The sequence below is a fragment of the Hyperolius riggenbachi genome, chromosome 5 (genome assembly GCF_040937935.1).
Source record: "Hyperolius riggenbachi isolate aHypRig1 chromosome 5, aHypRig1.pri, whole genome shotgun sequence".
Classification (NCBI taxonomy): domain Eukaryota; kingdom Metazoa; phylum Chordata; class Amphibia; order Anura; family Hyperoliidae; genus Hyperolius; species Hyperolius riggenbachi.
Window position 1 is genome coordinate 240,929,762 of NC_090650.1, and position 14,663 is coordinate 240,944,424.

Sequence of the window (14,663 nt, forward strand, 5' to 3'; positions counted from 1 at the left end):
GGTATAATTATAATTCAAGACAATCTATTACTGTAAACATCTTAATAAAAAAGATAGAAATTAGAAGATTTTTGTTAAAGGAATACTGTAGGGGGGTAGAGGGAAAAATAGTTGAACTTACCTGGGGCTTCTAATGGTCCCCCGCAGACATCCTGTGGCCGCGCAGCCACTCACCGATGCTCCAGCCCCGCCTCTGGTTCACTTCTGGAACTTCAGACTTTAAAGTCTGAAAACCACTGCGCCTGTGCGGCCGCGCCCTTGCTCCCTCTGATGTCATCAGGAGCGTACTGCGCAGGCCCAGTATGGTCTGTGACTGTGCAGTACACTCCTGGTGACATCAGTGGGAGCAAGGAAGCGGCAAAGCAGGCGCCATGGTTTTCAGACTTTAAAGTCTGAAATTCCAGAAGTGAACTGGAGGCAGGCCCAGAGCATCGGTGAGTGGCTGCGCGGGCACAGGATGTCTGCGGGGGACCATTAGAAGCCCCGGGTAAGTTAAACTCATTTTCCCTCGACCCCCCTACAGTATTCCTTTAAACCCACATTTTTTATAGTTAGATTAGATGAGTTCTATTCCTCCATGGGTTCTGCCCAATGCTTGAGGCTGATGCTGCTGAAGTGTTGTTGGCTCTAGCCAATCCACATTTTAAAAAATGAGTGTCACACAAAAAAATTAGATAAAAGCGATGTTCTTTAATTTCCCTTGCAAAGTTTTGACACCAGTATCATATATTGATTGTAAACACCTTCTCCTATTTTCCTTTATTTCTGCTTTCTCAACAAATACAAATACAACTGAGTCATTTGACTCAGGAACCTCTTTTCAGAGAGATACATTCACAGAATTGCAGAACCTAGCAGGTTTTAGAAGTTCTGGAACTTAGGCAACTATAAGCCTCTCAGAGCTGTTAAAGGGAAGGTTCAGGGAAACGTTGAAAAAAATAAAAATCCATATCCACTTACCCGGGGCTTCCTCCAGCCAGTGGCAGGCAGGAGGTGCCCTCGCCGCCGCTCCAGAGGCTTCCGGTCGTCATCGGACGTCCTCCGGGCTGTACTGAGCAGGCGCAGTAGTTCTGCGCCTGCGCAGTACAGCCCGGAGGACGTCCGATGACGTCAGCGCGCCCGCGTGGGACGCAGAAGAGCCCGTCCGTGGAGCGCAGAAGAGCCCGACCTGGCAGCCGGCCTGGCCAGGTCGGGTCGGCCACCGAAGACGACCGGAAGCCTCTGGAGCGGCGGTGAGGGCAGCTCCTGCCTGCCACGGGCTGGAGGAAGCCCCGGGTAAGTGGATATGGATTTGTATTTTTTTCCACGCTACCCTGAACCTTTCCTTTAAGGCAGCAGAAACTGAGGAAACGGTGACACAACATAAATGAATAGACTCCAAATACATTTAAAGCACACTAGGGATGGTCATTTAGAAATTAAATTTCCGATCAGAATTTGGAAATCAGATTTTTGTGGAAATACCACATTAGCGCAACTCGGTTATTTTAGCCCAAACACAGAACTCAGAAGCATTGGAACAATTAGAGAATACAGAGTCAATGCAGAAGTATTTGGTCAGTGAGAATGCAAAAAAATTACCAAACACAAAAAGACTTCTTGAAAAACAGAAATCCGCATGATCGGTATTGGCAGAAATCAGAATTTCCATGGAATAGGAAATCAGCATTTTCGATCATCCCTAAAGCACACCTGAACATTCAACCAGAGCTGGATTTTTTACTTTCCTGGGGCCTCTTCCAGCCACAGGCCTCAGGTCGATCGGCTTCCTCTGGGACCCTTCCATTGTACCTCTACACCAAAATATCTATGAAAATCTGGTATAAAAATAAAAGCATTAAGCTGCCAATTGCCATACCATCCTAGGAAAGAAAATGATCACTACAGGAAGGACCAGAAAGAGTGGAACCAGAAGGGGCATGCATAATGATGGGGAAGGGGCTTAACCAGGAGCTGGGTAAGCACACATTGGGGAGTGGAACAGCAATATGGGTCACAATATCTGAGGGAGGGTGAGTAGAGGCCCATAAAATAAGTCCTAAGTGGTTCCACACCCCTCCTGCTGCAGGTACTTGACCCCATAGCAGTTACTACTGTTGTGGTGGTCCCTATATGACTGACTGCACTAACTGTCCGATGGTAGAGTCAGAACTGAATAGGATTATGCTTTGTTGGAACTGTCACTATTAAAGCATAGCACATGGGCATCTTAGACACTGGAACTTAGACATAATACAAACAGAAAAATATTTTCTTTAATGCATTTTATCTATAGTTTCTAGCAATGGAGAGCCTAGTAGATAACTAAATTGACTAAAAGTTTAGTAAAAAGGTCTTCTTTTTACTGTTATTTTCAAAATTGAGATAATTGTCAGACAAAATAATTGTCAATTTAAATAACCACTAGAGATGGGCCGAACGGTTCGCCGGCGAACGGTTCCCGGCGAACTTAGGGTGGTTCGCCTTCCCGGAAGTTCGATTCACCCCATAAGGCTCCATTAGGGTCTACTTTGACCCTCTACATCACAGTCAGCAGGCACATTGTAGCCAATTAGGCTACACTAGTTCCCCCCCCCCCCCCGTATCTAAGGACGGGAGCGCTGGCCATTACACTCACTCGTGTGCCTGCTAGAGTCAGAGAAGGGCAAGCTGCTGCGGATTGTCTCTCTTAGGGCAAGATTAGTTAGGCTCTAGGCTTGCTAGCTTGCTGATAGCTGATTCTTATTGCTAAAATAGCACCCCTGAAGTCAACAGCTCTTTTCAGAGCTAATCCTGTTCTTTTTTTTTTTTTCTTCTGTGTCACTTGCATTGTATAGACAGCTTTTGTAATTCATACTGTGTGCAGCCACTGCCAGCAAGGCCTACCACATTCAGTGACTAACTGCACCAGCAGTGTAATACCCATTATAACTGCACTGGTGTTGTGGCAACAGCTTTTGTAATTCATACTGTGTGCAGCCACTGCCAGCAAGGCCCACCACACTCAGTGACTAACTGCACCAGCAGTGTAATACCCATTATGACGGCACTTGTGTTGTGGCAACAGCTACATCAGCCGGGCGACCATATGGGCTGGAAAGCCAACATCACCTGCACTCTCGTCATGGATGCACCAGTCCAGCACGGCCGTCGCTACACAAACGGCTGTTTACAGTCACTGCATACCTTTCACTGCATCTGTCACTGCACATTGTATTACACCTGGCAGGCAGTGCATACCTTAGACTTGAATGGATGGCAGACTTGCCCTCCATATGATTCTTGTGAAAGGAATGTGGTGTCATCTTTGCCCTCCATAACAGCTTCTCGTTAAAGGATTTAAAGTTAATTCATTTCAAATACACAGCAGGGCCTCGAAAGTGCTCCTCCTGTATTGTTATTTTTGCTCTCTACCTCTGGACAGGCATGCCTGCCTGCTGCCCTCCTTGGATGTGTAGTGGTAGCAGTTTCTCAGGCTCCACACTTCAAACTCTCATTCCCCGGCCATTACCCGGGGTCAAAATGGCAGACTTGCCCTCCATAGGATTCTCATTGTAGCGGTACTGAACAAGTACACAGCAAGTAGAAAATGTAATAAAAAAAAAAGTAAGCTTTTTAACAATGCCATGGAAAGTTGATAAGGCAGTCACACATTACCTGACATCACTGAGTGAGGAAGAGCAATCTTGCCATGTTGCGCAGTAGTCCAGCATGGCCGTCACTACACAAACAGCTGGTTGTGGTGCGTTACACAGTGAGTTTGGTGTGTCAGTGTGAAGCAGTACACTAATAGCACTACCTGATTGATCTATACACATGCAAGATGTTTTAAAGCACGTTAGGCCTGCAATTTAGCATTCAATGTGATTTCTGCCCATAAAACGCTGCTTTGCGTCAAATCCAGAATTTTCCCCGGGACTTTTGGCATGTATCCCACTACTCCACCTGGGGGTCCAGGTGTTGGACCCCTTGAAACATCTTTCCCATCACTTTTCTGGTCAGCATAAGTGTTTCTAGTTTTCCAAGTTCGCCTCCCCATTGAAGTCTATTGCGGTTCGCGAAAGTTCGCGCGAACCTAACCTTCCGCGGAAATTCGCTAATAGGGTTCGCAAACCAAAAATCGGAGGTTCGGCCCATCTCTAATAACCACTACACAATTTGCACATTCAGTGACATCACTCAGTTTTTCTCAGCAGTCTGGGGCTTTTTTGTTGGCAAGCCGTAGAAGGGTGTATTTGCTATTCAAATATATAGTGATTTTTTTTTTTTTTTTGCTGAGGGCAAGTGTGCAGTAAGCTATTCAAGTGAAGCAATTTTATTGTACTATCAGTTTACCATTTCTATGTAGCCTGTCATGTTACTACAATGTAAACCTTTCATTTACGTATATAAAATGTTATTCAGTTATTTTACTGACTTTTTATTAGGAATCCTATTCTGACCATGAAATGTCATCTAACCTACCCTTACCTTTGAAGCTCAGTGCAGCATACTTGGCAAAGTATGCCTTTATGAAATAAAATGAGAAATTCTTATGAATTTCATACAAAAAAATCCACCAAGACACAATCATGACCCAATTACTATCACTACTTCATAAATCCCACTGGAACTTGTTAAACATGCCATTGAAAAATTCATTGGAAGAATGTAGTAAGCAGGTATACGTTGAAGAACTTGCCTCAAGCTAAATTATGTACAATGGAGAGCTTTTTACAGGCATTTCCGGTAGCTCAATTCAAAAGGTTTTAAACCATCTAGCTATCTGGACCAAAGCTGCTTTAATAAAAAATAGGGGACATGTGTACTTTTCTTGGCCTGTTGAGACACAAAACACCATTAAAAGAACCTGACATTAGATTAAGATCCCAGAAGCATTGTTTTAAAAAAAGAACGTCTAGTTTATAATCTGATTAAATAAGATGCATCCTAAAGACATTTTTTTAGTTAAAGGAGGGAAGTAAAGTAATTATTAATAATGGAAGAAATTCAGATTGAAAGTGTTGTCTTGGAAGTTTCACGGAAGGAACTCTAAGCTTGGGAATACTTTGTTCTCATATATTTCTAATTTATGCATGTGCAACTACTGTACACACCTTAGATCCGGACTCCCAAGGTCATTTTTGATTACTTAATTCTGAAATGTTTAAGGTCTGACTGGAACATGTTCATGATTTTTGAGTGACATTGCGCTAATAAGACTTTTAACGGCATGACAGCACAAATTATTTTGTAGAGTAGTTTGATGCCCAAGACTTATTACACAGGGACAACATGTAACAGAATTCTGTAGCAAATACAAATCTCCGGGTGCTTTGAATACTGTTGTTACTCAATGCAGCTATTAATATATATATTTGTCACAGAAGTGACAATTTGTAGCTGCACAGAAATGTATTGCAATTTTCTGATATAAATCTGCCTTTGAAGTACAGTGTAAGTCCAACTTTGTGGTAGCCAAACCTTTCCATCTACGTAGACTGAAAATAATCCTGAATAATTAAACTGAGCATATGATAAAATACATGGTAACAGGTGCCCTTCAGTAAAAACTGCATGTGCAAATTCTCATTAGTTACAGAGATTGTAACAGCAAAAAGTGAAAAGGGAACTGGGCAAAATTAAAATTCACACACTGGCTTTTTTTCATTGTGGAGCGCTAACACTAAAGCAGTAAAACCTATGGGGCCTTGCATACCTACTGCGGTGCGATTTTTTGGAAGTATTGAATTTACCACAACAACAGCGCATTACCGGCAGCCACCCACAGTGATGTGCGGTGACCGGAAGTCATGTAAGTCTATGGTGCCGCAGATGTTTTAAACTATTTGTCACTCACATTTGCGTCACACATGCTTCCATGCACTTCCTATTTCCACTACAGGAAGTAAGCACTAGAGAGCCTCGCTTCTTGCTTGGCTTGCAGCCAGAAGTGAGATTACCGCACATTGCTGCAGTAACCTCCGAGGATCGTTCTTGACATTGCGGTGAGATGCGCTGGTTTACAGTGTGAAACCGGCCTAAGGTTCATGCCTCCAGAGCCCTTATCACAGCAAGTCTGGTGCCTTAAATTTCACCCATCAACATATGGTACACCCACCCTAAATAATTCTCTGAATCAATCATTATTTTATAAGTTTATATTACTCACAATCACAGTATACTATTATGTCTATGTCATGTGACAATTCATTGCTGTAGCACAAAAACATTGCATATGTAGGAAGAAGCGCGTAAAGTACACCTGAACTGAGAGGGACATGGAGGCTTTCATATCTATTTCCTTTTAAACAAAACCAGTTGCCTGGCTCTCCTGCTGATCAATCATCTGCCTCTAATACATTCAGGCATAAACCCTAAAAAAGGATGGAAATCAGATGTTTCTGACGGAAGCCTGACTAAATTTGCTGCTTGTGTGTTTCAAGTGTGTGATCCAGATACTATTGCAGCCAAAGAGAACAGCAGTACGCCAGAGAACTGGTGTTGTTTAAAAGGAAATAAATATGGCAGTGCCCAAATCCCTCTCAGTTTATGTGTCCTTTACCTTCATCCTACCATCGCCCTCCGCCCCCCTCCCATACACACCCATACACACGCCACACTGTAATTGCTATAATACATGCAAAGGACAATTCTATATAATTTTCTTTTGTGGTGTTGTTTATGGTCACAAATGTTTATTGTTTAAAGAGACACTGAAGCGAAAAAAAATTATGATATTATGATTTGTATGTGTAGTACAGCTGAGAAATAGAACATTAAGATCAGATACATCAGTCTAATTGTTTCCAGTACAGGAAGAGTTAAGAAACTCCAGTTGTTATCTCTATGCAAAAAAGCCATTAAGCTCTACGACTTTTAAAGTCATGGAGAGGGCTGTTATCTGACTTTTATTATCTCAGCTGTTTTCTTTTTCTCTGCCAGAGGAGAGGTCATTAGTTCACAGACTGCTCTGAAAGAATCATTTTGAATTCTGAGTGTTGTGTAATCTGCACATATTAGAGAATGATGCAATGTTAGAAAAAACACTATATACCTGAAAATAAAAATATGAGAATATTTTCTTTGCTGCTAATCTTCTAGTAATTATTCATAGTACACAACCAATTCATTATATCATTTTTTTTCCGCTTCAGTGTCTCTTTAACACAACTTAGGGTTCAGACAAGGTATCCTCTGCTGGCAAAGCAGGGCTTATTGACGCTCCGCTGCGTGCCACCTAGCTCTGAAGCTTGCCGCAGCTATAGCAGTCATGCTATAGTCCACACCCTGCACATTGCTAATTTGGGGCCTGGCAATTACTTCTCCCTTCAAGTTGCGATGACATGGAGGGGGAATAGTATTTAATACCACCCTGAATTTGTTCAGCAGCAGGGTGAGCCATCATTCAGGTTCACCCTGCGCCAAAAATCCCTTTGCGCCAAACTGCCATATACGCTCAACTAGGGCTTTACAACTGAGAGCTTATGCTAAGATGGTCCACTGCTAGATCCATGATATGTTTGCTCTATTGCTCTCAACTTTCATATTGTATAATAAAATATATTTAGGATGCATCATGTAATACAAGTACAATACCATATATACAACCAATGCCTATTATTGTACTCTTCTTGGTTATTTGTGATATCTGGTCAAAAAGAAGCGTGATAACATATATTCATTATACTGAATGTGCTGTTTTTGTATACAAATCCGATTTAAATTCTACACAGCCTGGGCGGAGAGCAAGCATGTATGCAAGTTATTTGTACCTACAATAAATTGGCCTTAGTCTATGATATTAGACTATGACTACGATTGAAATTAGATTGTGAGCTCCTATTATACTATTCCCCCTCCAGACCGCCATGGATGGTGAGGAATGAAATAATTTTGCTTCCAGCAGTTGCCGGAAGCCAAATTATTGTGTTTTAAAAGTAACTTCAGCTCCGTCTTCTTCCTGTGCGCCCAAGTCTCCTGCGCTGAATTCACTGTGTTCGCTCTGTGGAACTGTCAGGGGCACTAATTGCTAGTCTAGTTGAAAAAAAAGATACCCAGCTTGGTAGCAGGAAGCCTCTGGGTAGTGCATAGGCTTCCTGAGTCTTCTTGTATTATACCATTCCAATGCTTGGTCCTTTGGTTTCTGCAGAGTGTGAGCATGGCCATGGACAAGCCTTGCTGTACTGAACATGTGAGGGTATGGCCACAAGCAATAGTAAAAGGCTCACACAAAAGTGGAAAGGTGGCATGCCTAGACCCCACCCCAGTGTCTCAAGGGTTACTCAAGTCCAGTAACAGCAGATGGGTTGGCACCACTTAAAGTAATACAACTATTTTATTTATTGAATAAATAGGCAGCAGTGACAGACCGCTGGCTGATGCAGTTTTATAAAGGGTTGTGAAGCAAGAAACAGTGTTCTGTCACTGCTACTTGTATCCTCTATAATAAAACCCCTGTGTCCCTGCATCACACTGTCCCTGTGTAGCTGGGTCCGTGCTGTTTGCTACTGTGCACGTGCGCAGCACGGACCCAGCCTCAGAGAGACCGGAGGACGGGGCCAGGGAGCCTGGCTAGCATGTAAGCAGGCAGCCGGGCGTGTAAGCGGGCGGCCGGGTGTGCGCGTGCACATGTGTGCGGCGGGTGTGCACGCGTGCACGGTGGGTGTGCGTGCGTGCGCAGTAACATGCGGCGGGGTGGAGCAAAGTACAGACCTAAAGCCCGTTGATGATTCCCACTAATGAGGTAGCTATCTCTTTTTTTAAAAAAACACTTCAGGATTGCGTTAATTAAATTATCAAAAATATCAAGTCCCAAAGAAAGTCATACACTGATATAATTCCACACGTAGAAGAAAGGGCCAATAGAGTAGACACCAACATAACTAGAATCACAAGACATACATATATATTTATTGTTACTCACTTAAACAGTACATGTATGGAGACCATTGGGGAATATATGGCAGGCAGGGATCAGAGGCAGAGACACCTGTGACACCTTTGGGCCTCAAAGTTGTTTTGCACTGCTATATTTTCTAAAAGGAACTTGTACTTTGCCTTCTGCCTAGGCCCAAAAACTTGCAGGGCTTATCTCACAGGAACATTGTTAAAAAAATGTAATCTGTATTGTAACAAATATAGACATGCTCATGGCACAAGATGCTAGTTCATGCCTTAGCAGAAGAAAAACCCTATAATGCAGAAAGAATAAAAATAAAATGTTTCTGATTTGGTACTCACTGGTCTCATTAGGGGATATTTTATGAGTGGTGATAGGCCAATATAGGCAAACTACTTTTGTCATAATTTTTGAAAAAATATAAGAACATAAGAAAACTCATTTTCATCAAGTGCACCGAAATCTGTGGGCATAAGCAAAGACATTTTCACAAAGATAAGTATACGCACAACAAATGGGCATGGGCACAACCCCCCCCCCCAAAAAAAAAAAAAATTAGCACAGAGAAATCAGTGGGCTTAAGTAAACATAATTTTTTTCAATAATTTCAATGCAAAAATGGGTGTCGGTCAAGGTTATCACTATTTATGAGCAGATGGAAGAATTTGTTTTTGGCATCGGCTTCAATGTATTTTTGACCAAATTTCTCTTCAGTAGCCTTTGGCTAGTTATGCTAGCCTTCTCTATTCCTTCTTATTGTTACTTAACTGCAACTTTAACTCTTCTTATTAACACCTGATCCTAACAAACCTTACTGACAACTAACCCTTATCCTTTTTAGGAGCATCAAACCCCAATTCCTTATAACCGAATGGGGACAGGTTCAAACTCCCCAGTTGTCTGGTCTGTGGTTATCATTGTGATAATCCAATTTGTTAATATCCAATCAGGTCATTTGGATGCAGGGATTGGTGGGCATCTAAAAGAAGCCAATGCATGTTATCAGTTATCGGGTGCCCAGGCTGGGAGTTGGGCCCTTGATTTGCATAGTAGCCACTCAACTATTACATATGGAATAGTGAATGCCTCCAATCATCTGTTTGCAGATGATCTGCTGCAAATAGCAGTAGTTTGGATGCTAGCCTAGGACTAGTGTTAGGTATAATGAGAGAGAGGTTAATGTGGGGGAGGTTAGAGTTTGTGTATGTTTGTGTGGAGGAAGAAGGGATGCATTAGTTTCAGACACTAGCAGAGGAGGGTTTGTGTGAGAATAGGGGCCGGATTAGCCTGTAGTAAAATATCATCAATGTAATTTGCCAATATTTTTACTAGTGGCAGTGTCCGGTGCCGGGGCGCCCAACTCAAACAGGGTTGGGGATACATGTGGGTGTTATTATCCCTTGTATTCAGCACTCTACTTTTTGACTGCCTGAATGTACTACACCATTAACTTTTGGTTGCCCTTTCCTTTTTCAAGGTCTTTGGCTTTTCTTAATATATCTCTCGCTTTCTATGAAATCAGGGACTACTATTTCATTGAATAAGCCAACTAGTGTAAAATATATTAGCAATACATTTTTTTCTTTTTTTGCCAATATAACCACAAAACTGGTTCTACCTATTTATGGACCTGGAGAAAGAAACTGCCTTTGCACCAATATACTTAGTAAGATTTACTTTCCTTGATGTGTACATCACACAATCTCCTCCTGTGGGAACACCTCGTGCAAATTCAGCATTTCATTTAGAATTTCATTTTTAATGACTAAAAAGAAAGCTGACTTAATAGACATAAGCTGAATAGTTGAGGCAATTCTGTAATGGCTGCAGTTTTTAAGTATGTTAAAAAAAAGTTTTACCTATTGGGCCCTGAAGAACTCAAATACATTTTCGATTGTTCACCCAATTTGTTTTAAGGAAATACATTTCTGACAGAGGATAACTGTCATTTAGCTAGGGTTGACATTTGCTATATGTCTAGTCTAAGTACATGTGATAAAAGTAAATGTTATTTGCATATATTGCCTGTGCAGTTTTAATTATTACGTGGATGGCACTGTCTGCATGGTGTAATCATGCTGCCAACTTGATTCCATAATTATACTTTGCATTCTAACAATGAGAGTGTGTGGATGACTTCCCTTTGTTTACTGGTTCCGATGATCCCTTGGAAGCATCACTAGCCTATAGTTTTCCTGAAAATGGTTCAGAGATGAATTAAAGGAAAATATCCACACCTATTAGAGTTGGATGCATGTATAGTCAAAGGATGTCTCCCAATCCAAACTCATTTGCATCTTGCTATGGAATCCCTTAAAAGAGGATTGTTTCTGCTGACACACGCTATACCTAATGTACAATGGTAGGTTTCTAGTGCTCCTTCGTAATAAAATGACAGTGACCTGTAGATGTTGCCTTATAACAAGGGGGTTCACGAATTGGTGCCACCTTGATGCAGCCTACATCATTCATCACCATTGTGATCTAAATATTTATTTGTGATTGGTTGAAATGATTTATGCTTGCACCCAAAACTAGTCAACATGTGAGAGGTTAATGTTGGTGTCAGCAAGTTGGCTATGATTTTTTTTCTTCTTTATAATGCTGGTAAAGGTAACTCATCTGATTAATTAGGGCTTTGCATGTGAAAATATTTACCATAGATTTTATTATAAAAGACCTAATGTATTGACAACTGAACCACTACCTTACATTGCATGGCACTGTGGCATTGCAAGCCCCCCTATTCGAACATATTGCAGCTATAGTATAACCTAGCTGCTTTAATGATATGAAATAAAGAACTGACATGACTATACAAAATGCTTTGAATGGGGAAAATATTAAAATTCTGTTCCCTGCATTGGGCAAATCCAGTGATTCTCTTTGACTCTTGCTTTGTTCCAAATAATGCAGAGGTGGTATCATTTTCAAATTAACCTTTCCTGTTTTTATAGTGCTTTACTGCAAAATTAGTATAAAACAATAACAACTCAGTTTCCAGTACACAATTCTTACCCTATTACTCTGAAAGCTAGTCTACAGAATGAATTACTTTGATAGAGGGTTGTAAAGCAGTTAGCAAAGGATTGAGGATTTAAACTCCCTGGTGGGTATGAAAAAGCTAGCAGGCAGGGGATATGAAAACACTGTCCTCAACTCCATATATCACTCTGTGTGTATTTAACTCCTGGTGTGTGTGTGGTGTGTGTGTGTGTGTGTGTGTGTGTGTGCCTGTGTTTGTAAGTGTGTGTGTGTGTGTGTGTGTGTGTGTGTGTGTGTGTGTGTGTGTGTGTGTGTGTGTGTGTGTGTGTGTGTGTGTGTGTGTGTGTGTGTGTGTGTGTGTGTTTGTAAGTGTGTGTATTTGTGTGTGTGTGTGTGTTTGTGTGTGTATGTGTGTGTGTGTGTGTAAGTTCCATGGCTTTACAGATTATATCATATTTTTTTTTTGGTAGCTTATACTCATTTTACTGTGCAGATGATTTATCAAACTTGATGACATTTTCTGTTCTTCCTGTTGGATAGAGAAAAAAAAAACTCCATGGAAATCTTTGTATTGTCCACAAAAAAGATGTATTACAAGGCTGCTATATCCAGCATGCTCCATGCTGCTTTGTAATACCCTTCAAACTAACACAAGAAATATGAAACAATATACAGTAGAAAAACAACTTCCAGCCTGTCATTCATTTTTTTTTCATTAGGAGTTGGTGCATGGACTATAAATGAGCCTTTGATTCAATTCCTTTGTTTAACAGGTTGGCAAGGCGATGGAATAGTCTAATTTAGAAGAGTTCCCATGGCACAAACAAGATTACCAGCTTATGCTCCAAAAAGTATTTATCTTCCTGCTCAAGCTATACCAAATGTATAAAGCTACTTATTTATTTTTACTGCAAACGTAGATTTGCCGTACACATTCAACTTTGCAGGAAGGAGATAAAATATGCAGTGCTGCTCTATGAAGGTGCACTGCAGTCTAAAAGTTCAGCACTTTTTAGTGGAACAGCAAACCTGGGGCAGGAGTATTGAATGTCCTCTAAACATAAAACTCAATATATATGTAAGTGTGTATGTGTGTGTATGTGTGTGTCAGTGTGTGCGTGTGTGTGTGTATGTGTGTGTTTTGGCACTCATGTGTCTGAGTCACAGTGAAAGCCATTTACACATTAGTCACCCCTAGATGCTATGAAAGACACAAAGAAGCACGTCTGCATGTGGGATATGTGTCAAACATTTGCAGCATAGCGAACTGAACAAACAAGTATATATATATATATATATATATATATATATATATATGTGTGTGTGTGTGTGTGATTTTTTTTCTTGTTAAGCATGCTAGAGTTCTGAGCCATTTGTGTCTGAGTGGGCACATTTGTCTGACTGGAAAAGTACAAAATAATATATCTTGACACATATTGGGAATAATAGATGTGCATTTTAGTCTAATAGAGATGCTTTTACAAGAAAGAAAGATGAAGATGATAGGAAACAGCTCCCATTTGTGTGAAAGCAGGACAGATAATATGTCAGTTATAAGAAGCTGGCTGCTGTTTGTCAATGATTGCATGTGCAGGATCATTGCGGGGCTAGAGGGCTTGTTAGATTGTCTGGCTGCACAGAGTATCATTTAGCACATCCTCATGTTGCAATAACTCCTGATCATGTAATGCCATCAACAGTTGCTTTAGGACAGCATGTTCACATGTGTAGACATAACAACATGTTACACGTCACGCATAGTCATAATACAACTAGCACGTACTGCCTGCAATAAGCTGAATATTTAAAAAACATAAATGACTCTTGTGCCATCCGTATCATATAAGACCCCAGTATTTGTATGGTAACAAGGATGCACATACTCACTGTACTTATGTATAGACATGTTAAACCATTTTTAGGGGTGAGCATTGGATGCATGGTACCTGAAGCAATTACCTGCATATACAGGAGACAGGCACATCAGTCTCATTGAGGATGACTGCTGCGGTTTTCAAATATACCACAGTACCTCACAGCAAATTTCAGGATCTTTTATGGAATGCACAAAACAGCCACTCTCTGCTGTCCTCAGTGCATTAAGCAAACTTACATGTACCACATGCAGCTAACCTCAATAGTGCACAGCTACACATTGTTATATGGCTTTCATTTCTATTAAACTGCTGCTGTCTGATTGCATTATACACACCTAACCTTAAGCAGACATAAATACCAAACTAAAAGTTCCAATACTTACATACAAGCAGCGATCATCTACATCACAATGCAGCATGCTCTGCCGTACGACAGACAATGTACCCTGAGCACAGAAATGGTATTTAAGAATTAACTTACCTTTTAATTCTGCCGCTGTTCTTGGAAAGGAAGTACTGTCCAATGCAACCCCCACAGCTGGAGCATTTGCTGCTATTTACCCTCTATTTCTGCTTGTATTTTCCCAAGGAAGATTCTACTTGATTCTAACTCAGTCTTTTCCTCACAGTCACAGCATCACTTTTAACTCTAAGAGGCAGGAAAGCAAAGCCAAGGGGAAGCTCAGCCTGTGATTGGCTTTCATTCAGGGCTCCTGATTAATAAGGGAAAGGGAAAAAAAAATCCTCTCTCACACAACACAGCAAGCCTCTGCTGAAAGAACTGCAGTACTTACCATGGGAAGGTTACGGACTGAGAGGAACGCTGGCTTTTACTGGCAAAATGAATTTGCAAGTGAATGCAGACGGAGAGTGGAAAGAGCTTTGTTAAACAGCACATCTGTATAATGATTTCCTTTGTTTGAAATTTAACGTAATCATAA

The 14,663-nt window shown here is 41.1% G+C and overlaps 1 protein-coding gene across 1 annotated transcript in view; it reads right to left on the reverse strand.

Annotated features, from left to right (window-relative positions):
* Nucleotides 1–14,350, reverse strand: part of LOC137518633 (cadherin-10-like) — a 612,711-nt gene extending 598,361 nt beyond the window's left edge. The window contains exon 1 of the mRNA XM_068236734.1: nt 14,204–14,350. The gene's annotated coding sequence lies outside the window, so the exon portion shown is untranslated. The remainder of the gene's footprint in view (nt 1–14,203) is intronic.
* Nucleotides 14,351–14,663: the final 313 nt, after the last annotated feature.